At 47.7% G+C, this 13,557-nt stretch overlaps 1 protein-coding gene across 1 annotated transcript in view; it reads left to right on the forward strand.

The window, feature by feature from the left end:
* The first annotated feature begins 5,097 nt into the window (after positions 1 to 5,097).
* Positions 5,098 to 13,557, forward strand: part of LOC144938486 (t-SNARE domain-containing protein 1-like) — an 89,761-nt gene continuing 81,301 nt past the window's right edge. Inside the window, exon 1 of the mRNA XM_078866340.1 lies at positions 5,098 to 5,117. The gene's annotated coding sequence lies outside the window, so the exon portion shown is untranslated. The remainder of the gene's footprint in view (positions 5,118 to 13,557) is intronic.

Raw genomic sequence — 13,557 nt, forward strand, 5'->3', positions numbered from 1 at the left:
TTTTTATGAATGCCTTGGGTTTGCTGAGAGGTTATATATATGATTGCTTTTGTTTCCACTGAATCAAAATGGCCTTTTTGATAATCGATAAAAGCCAAGCATAATGGTATTTTATATAAATATGTCTCTTCTAGGACTTGAGTGATAGTGTGTATATGTGCTCAAGCGTGGACGATGGATGAGAACCTGAAACCATTGAATTCGCTTCCATTAAAATTTTAACATTTAATTCTCTACCAGTTCAGCCTTCGAGATACGTTTTTAGACAGAGGCATTCAGAGATAGGCAGGCTTGCACTGCTCTGATTGTGTTCAGCGCTTGTAAGCCAACAAATATCAATATGTTAAAGAAAGACTCCACATATTAATCAATAACTCCGCTCTAAAATAAATATATATAACAGGCAACGCGTCTGGCTATAGACCTTCTATATAGCACATAGAGCAGCCATCTATGTGCTGTGAAGAAACGGTATTGCCCAACATGTCACCAATTAGACATTTGTTTTACCTCTTAGAGCAGTGCAACTGGCGCACGTGTGGAGTTGAATTTATTTGTGATTATTGCACCATCGCAAACGCAGCATCACAAATGTTCAATGGGGGGACTCCTCGACTTACGAACGAACTCGGTTCCAAAGGTCTGTTCGTAAGTCGATTTATTCGCGAGTTCAGCTTTACTCCCGTCGGCATGTACACTGAACACGGAGAGTGGCATTGAAAGTTGTAAAATCTCCTGTAGATGTAAATGCCACTGGTTCTTCACGTTCTGCAGATGTAGATGCCACCACCGCCATCTGTTGCGCGGCGGTTGAACTTACGACTTTCGGTCCGAACAGGGAACTGGACATACGGACACGTTTGTTCGTATCTTCACAAGTTCGTAAGTCGAATGTTCGTAAGTAGAGGTGTACCTTCATGTTAAAGGAGCTGTTGAACTTACGACTTTCGGTCCGAACAGGCAACTGGACATACGGACACGTTTGTTCGTATCTTCACAAGTTCGTAAGTCGAATGTTCGTAAGTAGAGGTGTACCTTCATGTTAAAGGAGCTGTTGAACTTACGACTTTCGGTCCGAACAGGCAACTGGACATACGGACACGTTTGTTCGTATCTTCACAAGTTCGTAAGTCGAATGTTCGTAAGTAGAGGAGTACCTGCATGTTAAAGGAGCTATCAAAAGCGGCGATGATAACAACGATGATTAGGCATTTATTTATTGCTGTTGCTGTCCTACCTGATGACGGAGGCTTGTTGCTTCCGAAACGTCGTGATAGAATTCAGTTATTTTTATTTTATTTTATTATTATTTTTATACTATTTTCACCTACGTGACTTTACCGAAATAACCAAGAGTATAGGCATTTAATGATTCACCCTTCCTCGCAATTTGGGGTTATGAGTTGATTCAATCATACGTTATCATTTTGTCGTCTCACTTTACGATCTCACTCGCATTGTCTATTTTTGTTTCGTTTTATTTGTACAGTTTCGCTCACTCCATTAGCCTAAACACTTCATTTGCATATACTGTGCATGTCAGTTATATACATTGTAAACAATCCAATAATAGTCTATTCTCGATAGCCACAGCGTGAACATAGCAACACTAATAATTTCAACTCGTAATGTGCCGCACAATATTGACACTACAGTTCTACAGGCAGCAGCAAGGCAGAGTCGGCACCAAAATTCACCCCCTCTCCCAAGCTCTGCGGCCCCGCATATATAAAGATGTTATTAACCAATTATTGAGTGTGCAACAATCGATTCTAACCGATGAATGGAAGAGGTTTGACGGTGACGTTGGCGAGCATTCTTTCACATAACAGCGGGCGAAGACAAAATACAAATGTGACCCGCACCTCCAATGAGCACGACCGGTTACGTACGGTGCAAAAGAAGTTCCACATGCATACACAGCAACCTGTCAGTACCGCTGACAAGGACCAAATGCTCCGGGCCTCATCTCACTTGCCGTCTGCGCATTCCCACTGAAGATGAACTTAAGCACACGGTCTATAATGTGTCACCAGTCAAAGATCGGAAGGGACTCTGGTGCCAATCGATGATTTTTGGACCGCATCCGCTGGTTTGTCGTCACCAACGAAGCCTTGAGCCTCGAACGACCGTGCCAGTCTGTTGCCATCTGAATGGGGACAGCTAACACAGCGTTCCACCTTCCCCCCCACCAACTCGCCTCCGTCCCATGCGAGAATAAACCCCACTGGGACACATTCCTTATCTCAGCGGAACACACACGTGGGAACGCGTAACGCGTAACGCGTGTGTGTGTGTGTACCTTCAGACTGAAGGAGATAGGTGCGCGCGTGTGCGTCCGTGCGCGCATATATAGAGTCCATATTATTACCGGCGCTGTACATTTGAGAACAATCCGTAACGCAGGCTCTGCTGGTTGTAAATTGAATGTCCTTCGCTTGAGTGGCCAGGGCGGTCTGAATGTGACGATAATGCAGGTAGACCGTGGGCCAGCCATTATGGTTATTCATTGAAAATTACATATTTTTCCCCACAGCACACAAGTATTATTATTATGATTAACAGTTTGTGCTGTATGGGCTTGCGTGCAAGCGTAGGCGGGTGTATGTATGTATGTATGCGTACGCTCAACATCATGTCCACGCACGTGAGATGCTCTCCGTTCCGCTATTTGGAAGCCACCGGAGCTAATGTGGACTTTTAAATCACGATTGAAAACTCGTCTATTTAGAACTGTCTTTTTGTGTGCGGTTTGTTGTCCTTCCCACGCACCTCCGATGAGCGCGGTTGGCTACGTACGGTGCGAAAAAGAGTTCACAACACACATCCAGATATGTAGTACGCATCTGAGAATATACGCCTCTGTATGTGTACATGTACGTATTTTCAACATCACGTGTGCGTTTATAGAGGTCCGAATATAAGACGTACATTTGTACGTACGTACGCGTGTGTATGCATATGGTACATAGCGTAGCGTACCAATTGATGTGTGTGAGTGTTCATGTGTAAGTTTGACTGGCACCATTATAGGTACAAGAAGCCGGTGAAGACAGCGAATTACGTCACGTGAGCAATTTCAACCACTGGATGCAACTGGGAGCAATAGAAGGGCATGATTCCCAACGAGAAAGGACATGGGCATGTACAGGGTGGTGCAGATGACTTGTGACCCACAATTAATAAACCCCTTAACAGTCCTTTGCAATATAAATGTCTGTACTGAACTAAAAAATATAAGTTTTAGAAAATAAAATGGGGGGGGGGGGGGAGGTCACAAGACATCCGAACCATCCTGAATCAATATGCATGTACAAGCCATAACAGCAATAACAGTAGTGAACATGACATCAGAAGAGGTTCATGCAGTGCGCTACAGTCCCGGCGACCTGGTTTCAGCTCGGGTCCGTGCACAACAGAAGTGATGATACATGTCACCTGCAACCTGCTGGCTCTTGCCTCCCCGTAGGTCGACTCAGCCTAAAACGAGATCTGCGTCTATTGAACCACGACAATGTGGCCTCGCGTGCATGATGGTGGCCACAACAGCCGCTCAGGTGATGCTCCAGCTTTAATAGGTGCTCGCTAACTGGTGGTGACCACACCAGCCGCCCAGGTGATGTTCCAGCCTTAACAGGAGCTCGCTAACTAATTGTGACCACAACAGCCACTCAGGTGATGCTCCAGCCTTAATAGGTGCTCGCTAACTGGTGGTGACCACACCAGCCGCCCAGGTAATGTTCCAGCCTTAACAGGAGCTCGCTAACTAATTGTGACCACAACAGCCACTCAGGTGATGCTCCAGCCTTAATAGGTGCTCGCTAACTAATTGTGACCACACCAGCCACTCAGGTGATGCTCCAGCCTTAATAGGTGCTCGCTAACTGGTGGTGACCACACAGCCACTCAGGTGATGCTCCAGCCTTAATAGGTGCTCGCTAACTGGTGGTGACCACACCAGCCACTCAGGTGATGTCCCAGCCTTAATAGGTGCTCGCTAACTGGTGGTGACCACACCAGCCACTCAGGTGATGTCCCAGCCTTAACAGGAGCTCGCTAACTAATTGTGACCACAACAGCCGCCCAGGTGATGTTCCAGCCTTAACAGGTGCTCGCTAACTGGAGGACCTTTGATTTTGTCCAAGTAATGGTATGTGCATACCATGACACGTTCCATCCACTGCTGGATGAAGGCCTCCCCACGTGGGTCGCCATCTGTCGGTGTCTCGCGATGCCGCCACGATCCGTCTCGCTCGTGACACGTGAGTCGACCTCGTCGCTCCGTCTCGCTCGTGCACGTGAGTGGACCACATCGCTCCGTCTCCACGATGGTGGTAACTTCTCTCGAGACCCGTTCTCTCCCCGTAGGGCCACCAGTGGTGTAAGCGCGCACGTGACACAGCGTGCGCACGTGACACAATGATAATTAATCAGTTCTTTGTACATCAGCGTCATTTATGATGATGATCATTGCATCCCACAACGCCGCATTCAACTGCCACGGCAAATTAAAAGTCTCACAAAATAAAATGTTAAAACATTCAGGGATGGGACGAGAACAAAAAGACGCAACGTAAAAAACGCCACAAACAACACTCAAGGAACGTTATCCCAGGGTTGTGAACAGGCGCTCTCAACGAATGCAGTGGTGTGTGCTGCTGCTGCTGCTGCTTCGCATTACGCAGTACATACACGCACCCAAAGATCCCCTGGTGTAGCCTAGAACAAGACTGTTGGGGCAAGTGCTGCTAGCGAGCACCTATGAAGGTCGACACGGCACACGAAGGGGTGGGTGGTCAGCACCTGGCCGCCTTTGTCTCCCCAGTGGTGATGTTTACACCGCACGGGGTCGACATAGGGCACGCCCGTGACCGTTTCGGGTCATCATCATAAAACTAAATAAAAAATAATATATCACGACGTTTCGATCGCAACACAAGCGGTCGTCCTCAGGCGGAAAAAAATAATATATTATTTTATTTTGTTTTATTTTCATACCTACGTGACTTTTACCGAAAGAACCAAAGAGTATGGATCCCTGCAGTCACGAAAGCTTCAAATCTAGATCCGTCAACCGGTGTTGACCGTGAGCGGGAATGGAGCTCGCGGCTGGCAGGGTTCGTAACGCAGCGCGCTCATCACCGCTTACCCTGACCACCGCCCCAAACCACACACACACAGGCGTGCACACACCACACACACACACCACACACACCACTGCCCCAACCAACACACACACAGGCGGGCACACACAACACACACACCACACACACACCACTGCCCCAACCAACACACACACAGGCGCGCACACACAACACACACACACCACACACACACCACTGCCCCAACCAACACACACACAGGCGCGCACACACCACACACACCCACATACACACCACTGCCCCAACCAACACACACACAGGCGCGCACACACCACACACACACCACACACACCACTGCCCCAACCAACACACACACAGGCGCGCACACACAACACACACACACCACACACACCACACGCGCACACACACCCCACACACACACCACTGCCCCACACAACACACACACCACACACACCACACACACACGCACACACACAACACACACACCACACACACCACACACACACCACACACACACGCAGGCGTGACTCACACGACAATAGCCTGGCGATGTGGGGGTGTGTGTGGAAGGGGGGGGGTAGAGACCGCGATGACGACAATGACGATGATACCGCCGCTGCTGCTGCTACTGCTGCGGCTTCAAGCCTCAAGGGTTGTGCCCCGAACCGCGTGAAAATGAGATCAGGGCACGAGTCGGATACCCAAATGGCACGCAGCGTCGCTTGTCATTAACGCAGAACGGCTTCTCTCGCGTCCGCGGGGATAGAGGAATCTTTTCGCTCTTAATAATAATAATTACACTCTCACGTGGGCGGCCGCGCAGAAATGCCTCAAGATTTTGAACAACAACAACCACAACATCAGCTGAACATTAATCGACAGTTGTAGAGACAATTTTTGACCGGCGGAGGAATCATTCTCCTCCGCGGAAAGTTTCGTTGCAGGACGCGGTGGAATCCGACTTTGTACCCGCGTGGCTCTACGCCAGGGGGCTTTAAAGATCCCAGGCAAAGCGATGCACCCGAGCATTCTGTTACACTGGTCAACACACGTTTTCTGGCATAAGGTATTCCAACGGCTTCAATGTAATTTTGGGGTGCTGATTCCAAATCTGGCATCAGTTTTTGTCTATCACATCAGATTTTTGAGATATCAAATATTGCATTTTCAATAAAACTGCAGATGAAAAATATTTAATTAATGTGGATATCTACATAAAATGATATTATAAACACACTATCCTAAAAATACAGCACCATATTTTAACACTAAAGCAGTCACTGACTCGCAACAACTTGCAATCATAAGTGACAGAGTTAATTTCGGGTAAAATCAATGAAAATGGGGTATGCCGATAGCATAAAAATGAGATGTGATAGAGCAAATCTGAGATCAGATTTAGAATCAGCACCCTGAAATTAGTCTAAAACAGCTGCAAAAGTCCAGGCCAGAATTTTTTGTTTTTTTTTACCAGTGTTATTCGTGTTGGGCGGCAGTATGTTTCAAGAGCTAAGTTCGAATGTTGAGGTCGGTTTGCAGTCCCTGCTCCGTTGAAGGAGTGCAGGATTGTAACGGGATTAGGGTTGCCACGTGTCCGGGAAATGGCATCTGTGTTCAGGTGGCAAGAATTGATCTGAAACCGAAGTCAGCTGGCATTGTTTTCAACTATTTGACGGGCCACTTTGAAACTTTCGATGGGCCACTTTGTAGGGAAGTCAACCCCTCTACCCTCCCACCATAGGATAGTGGGAAAATGAGGCTCCACTCAACGCGCTCTCAATTTGAGCAGGAAGTCACTTAGACTTGTACGGACCGAGGATAACCGAGAACTTGCCGCCCGGGGTTTGGGGCTGTTAGGAAAAGTTTGGGCAGCCCAAACCTAGCGGAGTTGGGAAGCGCTGCCGCTACTATTCGATGAAACGGCCACCCGCAATCCTAGCACATCGAGAAGTGGTCGTCTCAACCGAAGCGGAATTGGACGCGCTCGCAGTGTGAAGTGGACACCACACACACACACACCACACACACGCACACACACACCACCACACACACCACAACACACACCACCACACGCACCACACACACCACCACCACACGCACCACACACACACCACCACACACACCACCACACACCACACACCACACACACTTCACCACACACTCACCACCACACGCACAACACACACACCACACACACCACACACACCACCACACACCACCATACACCATACACACACCACCACACACCACACACCACACACGCACACCACACACACCACCACACACACACCACACACGCCACACACACACACCACACACGCACACCACACACACACCACATACACCACCACACACACCGCACACCACACACACACCACACACACACCATACACACCACACACGCACACCACACCACACACCACGCGCACCACACACACAGCACACGCACCACACACAACACACGAACCACCACCACTCACACCACACACACACCACCACACACCCCACACACTCACACACACATAATCACACTCACAGAACCAAACACTCACACATACATAACCAAAGACAAAGACAAAAATCCCCCGTATAGCCTTAACAGACTGTTGGGGCAGGTACTCATTTGAGGCTGAGTCGACCTAGGGGAGGTCCAGGACCGGTTCAGATAATTCCAGTCGCTGGTGTTGGCCGTGAGCGGTAATCGAACCTGGGTCGTCAGGTTCTTAGCGCAGCGCACTAACCACTACACTCGCACACACACATAACCACATACACACACACATAACCACACACACACACGCAACCATACACTCACACATAACTCATGCAATCTCCGTCACCCACCCACGCTGGCTGAGTCAAGCTCAGCCAAGCGAATATCACCTCTCAATCAGTGCCAAACGCAGGCACCGCCATCGCAACATTCGAAATAAAACAGCAAAATCACCGACCGTGTTATTTATAGTGAATATATATTGATATAAAACCATTGACCCTTTTTGACCCCAAGTAAATGTACTTGGACAAAATGCGCCCCTGAATATTTCCTTGGAAATTGTGTTAGTACCCATGTTTATGATAATTTAATCAAATGAAGTTTCCATCTCGAACCGCTGAATAGTAGTTATAATAATAATCTACCAAACGGATTTTGTGTCTTTCAATTCTTACTGAAAAGCAATGCTGTTGTCAAAAGCCACGGGTCACACCATTAGCATTTGTCAGCTGGCCGAAGCCAGATTTTTGGACCTTACGACCTCAATACACCGATAGCATCACAGTGGCCTCTAACACGGCATACAATGAACATTTGCATCGTGCCGTACACATGGCAGGACATTCCTAGGACAACGAAATACCGCGTTAGTCGCCCCTGGGTGATGCTGCGAATAAGCAGGGGCGCATTTTTTTTTAAATTCATTTTTTTGTCGGTGCGATGCGACGCGCGGCCGAAGTGACGATTTTAAAGAAGCACGGGCGCATGTTAGGCACATCGCGAATTTAACAAGGACCAGCAGCTTGGGAATCTATGAACGCTACACGATATCGTTGGGGACCCTTTTGTGTGTGTTGTTGCCAGTGTCAAAACGACGGAATGAAACACGCTACTTTGCAGTGTCCGCTTGCATGTTTGAGCCACAAGCGCGCGAGGTTTACGCAGACTTCGATGCCTTGCGGTAGGTTTCAGTTTTCAGTTTCAATTCAGTTTAATTTATTAGGCACTAGCGGTAAGCACCCGGCGTTGCCCGGGCGAAAAAGGCAGACACACACGTGGACTTACACACAGACATCGAACCACACACATAAAAACACATCGACTTACACGCACACACGCACATATGGACTCACACACACATGTATAGATAGCCCTGTGAGCCAATGCGGCTCTTCACTCGGGTGTAACCGCAACAAACAAAAACATGAACAAGAAAACATCTTAAAGTGCTGGTTGGTGTGTATGTTTGGTGTTTTGTCACGTGAACACCTCCTGTGTTGTTTCCAGAATGGTCCTTCGGGAGTCGCGGTGGTTGTGAAACTACGGAACACGCGAGGCCTACTGTGACCGGCCCGGTGGATAAACTACTTTAACACAATAATACAGGGTTTGTTTGGGTGGGTTAGATCGCGTAAATATATCGTAAATGTGTCGTTAAACCCGCCACCACCCGACACAGACAACTAGTAAGATTTGTCACGTAAACAGAACGTGGCCAAATCGTCACTAGTACAGCAACACCGGTGTGTTGGAGAGCCAAGTCACAACATTTACAAGCTGGCGAAACGTCGTACTCATGTTCTGTTTACATGACACCCCTTATTCATTAGCTGTGTCGGGTGGTGGTGTGTATAACGACACATTCAGAGTATATTAACGTGATCTAACCCCCCCCCAAAAAAAACAGGATCATGGATTATATTTTTGTCGCGAAAGCCTCCTCCTACGTGTTAAACTGCTTAAACACATTCCTGCGGAGGGAGCTGGTAGGAACGTTGGGTTGCTCGGTCAATGGCCAGGGTCAACGGCGGCGTGGTGTATTCCGCAAATATGCCCGTCTGAGGGCGGGCTCAAGCCGGCGTGAGTAGGTTAAACGTTTAGTTTTATAAGGGCACCACGGGGTGGCCAGCCCCTCCCCACCCAGCCCGACCCCTCCCACCTCCCACCCAGCCCCACCCTCTCCACCCAGCCCCACCCCTCCCATTTTTGGATGCACGACGGACGGACGTACGGACACAATAATCCCCTGTGGGCTGGTGTAACCAGGAGGTTCCTACCAGTAACACCAATTCCTCCCTGAGCAGAGGCCGTGAGTTCAACCCGTGACTCGATCCGTGACTCAACCCGCGATTCGCACGCACGCCGTGCCTCTGTCACCTCTCTGGGTCCTTCGAGTGAGGCTCTAACTAATCGCGCCACGTCTCGCACGCGCGTTTAATAACAATTATCATGGGGCCCGCGCTGTCATTTCTCCCCCCCCCACTCCCATAACCAATCTTGCACGGTGCGCTACGAGTGATCAGCTTCAGTGAGTCCGATGATGTAACAGTGCAGTACGATGCAGTGAGTCGGGGGTCGGGGGGGGGTGTCACAGCGTATGTACGTACGTATGTTGAACTTTTTTTGCACCGTGCGTAGCCAACGGCGCTAATCAGTGCAGTACCATGGAGTGAGTTGGATGCTGTCACTACAATACAACGCAGTGGGTCGGGAGCTGTTAGACCTGCAGACGAATAGAGAAGGATTTTGTTTGTATATATGCACACAACTGGTTGAATAGATGCAGAAGGGATTCAGATTCTTTTATTTAGGGCATGGCTGCTAAATCAGTACTGGCAAAAAGAAGACGCTGGTGTTCATCTTCTTGGTTCTTTCGGTAAAGTCACGTAGAAGGGAAATAATAAAATAATAAAAATAAATATAATTCTCACGACGTTTCGGTCACAACGCAAGCAGCTGTCCTCAGGTGAAGAACAGACCTGTTCTTCACCTCAGATCTGTTCTTCACCTGAGGACGGCTGCTTGCGTTGTGGCCGAAACGTCGTGAGAATTGTATTTTATTATGTTTTATTTTTATTATTTTATTATTTCCCTTCTACGTGACTTTACCGAAAGAACAAAGAAGATGAATTCCTGCAGTCACGAAAGCTTTAAACCGAAATTTAAGACGCTGGTGATCACTGATGAGCCGAAACCAAACGTTGCAGTCCCGTCGACAGGAGTTGGCAGGAGTTGGCAGGAGTTGGCAGTCGACAGGAGTCGCATCGCAGAGAGCCCCCATTGTCTCCACTCGACTCTGACAAGCGGAGAGGCATCGGACTGCCCGACACGAGACGGACAAGGAAGTCAATAGGTAAGCCAAAACAAACACTCCCCATTTAAAAAAAAAATGTCTCCCTGCTCAGGATGTAGAATATGTATTTATTACTGGAGGAATCCGATTGGCTCTAAAGCTCCTTTTCGCAGATGTCCAGTAGGAGCGGGTCAGAACTTCACAACAACAAACACTGCAACGAGACAATAGCAGTGCAAAATATGGGGAAGGTGAGCAAATCACACTAACAACACAAATGACTCTAAACTCGATTTATTTTGCCAGGTAAGGAAGCTACATAGTTCTCTTTCGGAAGCGACCTGGCCACAAATGATAGCTCAACGAAGTGGCTTACCATTACGTGGACATTTACAGCCGCCAGATACTCTAAACGCGTGAAGTTGATTCTAAATGTGGAGAGAAAAACCGGAGGACCCGAGAAAAAAAAATCCACGCGACCGCAGGGAGAGAGACACTCAAACTCCAAATATACACCAGGCATCAGGGTCGGGATCGAACCCCCGTTCCTTGTCCATACCAGGCGAGGAAGACTACACCACGCCACCGTGATGTTGGAGGAAATTCCACATTCTGATGGCGGGTGCCACCCTCTCCGGAGGAGGAGGACAATCTACATTAGTATTAGTATACTGGTAGGAACCTCCTGGTTACACCAGCCCACAGGGGATTATTTTGTCCGTCCGTCCGTTGTGCAGGGATGGGCTGGGTGGGGGGGGGGCTGGGTGGGGAGGGGCTGGGTGGGGAGGATGGGGCTGTGTGGGAGGGGTGGGGCTGTGATGAGAGGAGCTGGTCACCCCGTGGTGCTCTTATAAAACTCAACGTTTAACCTACTCACGCCGGCTTGTGCCCGCCCTCACAGTCGAGCATATTTGCGGAATACACCACGCCGCCGTTGATCCTGGCCATTGACCGAGCAACCCAACGTTCCTACCAGCTCCCTCCGCAGGACAATGTGTACATGGTTAAATGTCCATGCACTACGCTTTTTGAAGCACAACTACAATGCAACTTAGCAATGAAACCCGCACGGCGCAGAACGCGTGTCATTTCACCGACGTTGTCCTGCTAAACGTGACCCACATTGCACGCCGTGAGAGGCGCTGCATCACAATGCACGACTGCCGAGCTGGGAAGATGGGTTAGGTTGGGGCTATCTGTTTTTTTTATCTCCAAAACCACAGGGTGTTTATTTATTTGAAACCGCCTATACGGGCCGTTCATCGCCAGCTCACCGGGTTCACATTGATCTGCGGCTCCACGTGCCCCCTTCTCTCTCTCTCTCTCTCCAATGCCAAAGCGTTGTCGTGCGTTGATAAAGGCGACTCGAGTCTTGCGAGACGAGGCGAGGATGGAGAAGGGCCCAGCCAGACTGATGTGGTCTATAATCTGGACGGGGCGATGTTTAACCGAGATTGAATGCGCCCCAGCCCTATTACCACCCACACCTCCCACGATCACGTTTCCATTACCTCTCCGCATTGATACGCCGGGCGTGACAGATTTCCAAACTATTTCAAAGCCACGTGCATACACGTAGTGCGCATAAACACCTATTGGATCGCTATTGCGTGTTGCAAAATAACAATTTGGTGTCGGCTTCCAAGTTCGAGCATCAATAAATATAGGACGTGTTCGATGGGTAAATCCAAGCTGTGCCCAATGGCAATCTGGGTTGTTTTGATTTAAAGCTTTCGTGACTGCAGGGATTCATATTCTTGGTTTTTTCACGTAGAAGGGAAATAATAAAATAATATTTATATAATATTTCTATTATTTTAAAATAATATTTAGATTATATTCTTGGTTCTTTCGGTAAAGTCACGTAGAAGGGAAATAATACAATAATATTTCTTTTATTTTAAAATTATATTTATATTTATATTATTTTAAAATAATATTTATATTATTTTATTATTTCCCTTCTACGTGACTTTACCGAAAGAACCAATAATATAATCTGGATTGTTGTTGTTATGATTCTATTTGCTATGCGTATTTAACATGAACGTTGAGAGTGAGGGCATATTTAACAAAGTGGGATGATCTACGGCGAAGATTCATCAGCGGCAAATGGATGGGTATACAATCAACGAGTGTGGCACTTTAACTTTTAAGAGAAAAAAAGCCTCCTTGCGTTTCTGCGCGTGTTGAGTAATTGCCGCAGATGTAAGCAACACGTGGCAAAATGAGAAGCATCAAGTGCATTCTGCTGCATAAAACGATTATTATTATTAGTTTTATAAGGCGCAGCAGACTCAACAAAGGGCTTCGGAGTGCCGTAGAGTAAAATATGTCGATAAAGAAAAATAAAATTATTGCGTTTGCAGAAATTTTCATTTTATATGCGATTACGATACATAGCTAGCTCTGCAGCGAGTTTTCGGGTTCTATATAGTGTGGTTCATGTTTCATGTATATATACACGGTACATGTTTCATGTACCGTGTATATATACACGGTACATGTTTCATGTACGATAGTATAATGCCATAGACACGGGAGAATGCATTTTGGATTGAGACATGCAGGATTTGGGTGTTTTTTTGAAGGACAATTTAGTTTTATGTTGTTGGATCTTCTGATCCCTTACGTTGCGTAGCAAT

The sequence above is a fragment of the Lampetra fluviatilis genome, chromosome 22 (assembly GCF_964198595.1).
Source record: "Lampetra fluviatilis chromosome 22, kcLamFluv1.1, whole genome shotgun sequence".
Taxonomy (NCBI): Eukaryota; Metazoa; Chordata; class Hyperoartia; order Petromyzontiformes; family Petromyzontidae; genus Lampetra; species Lampetra fluviatilis.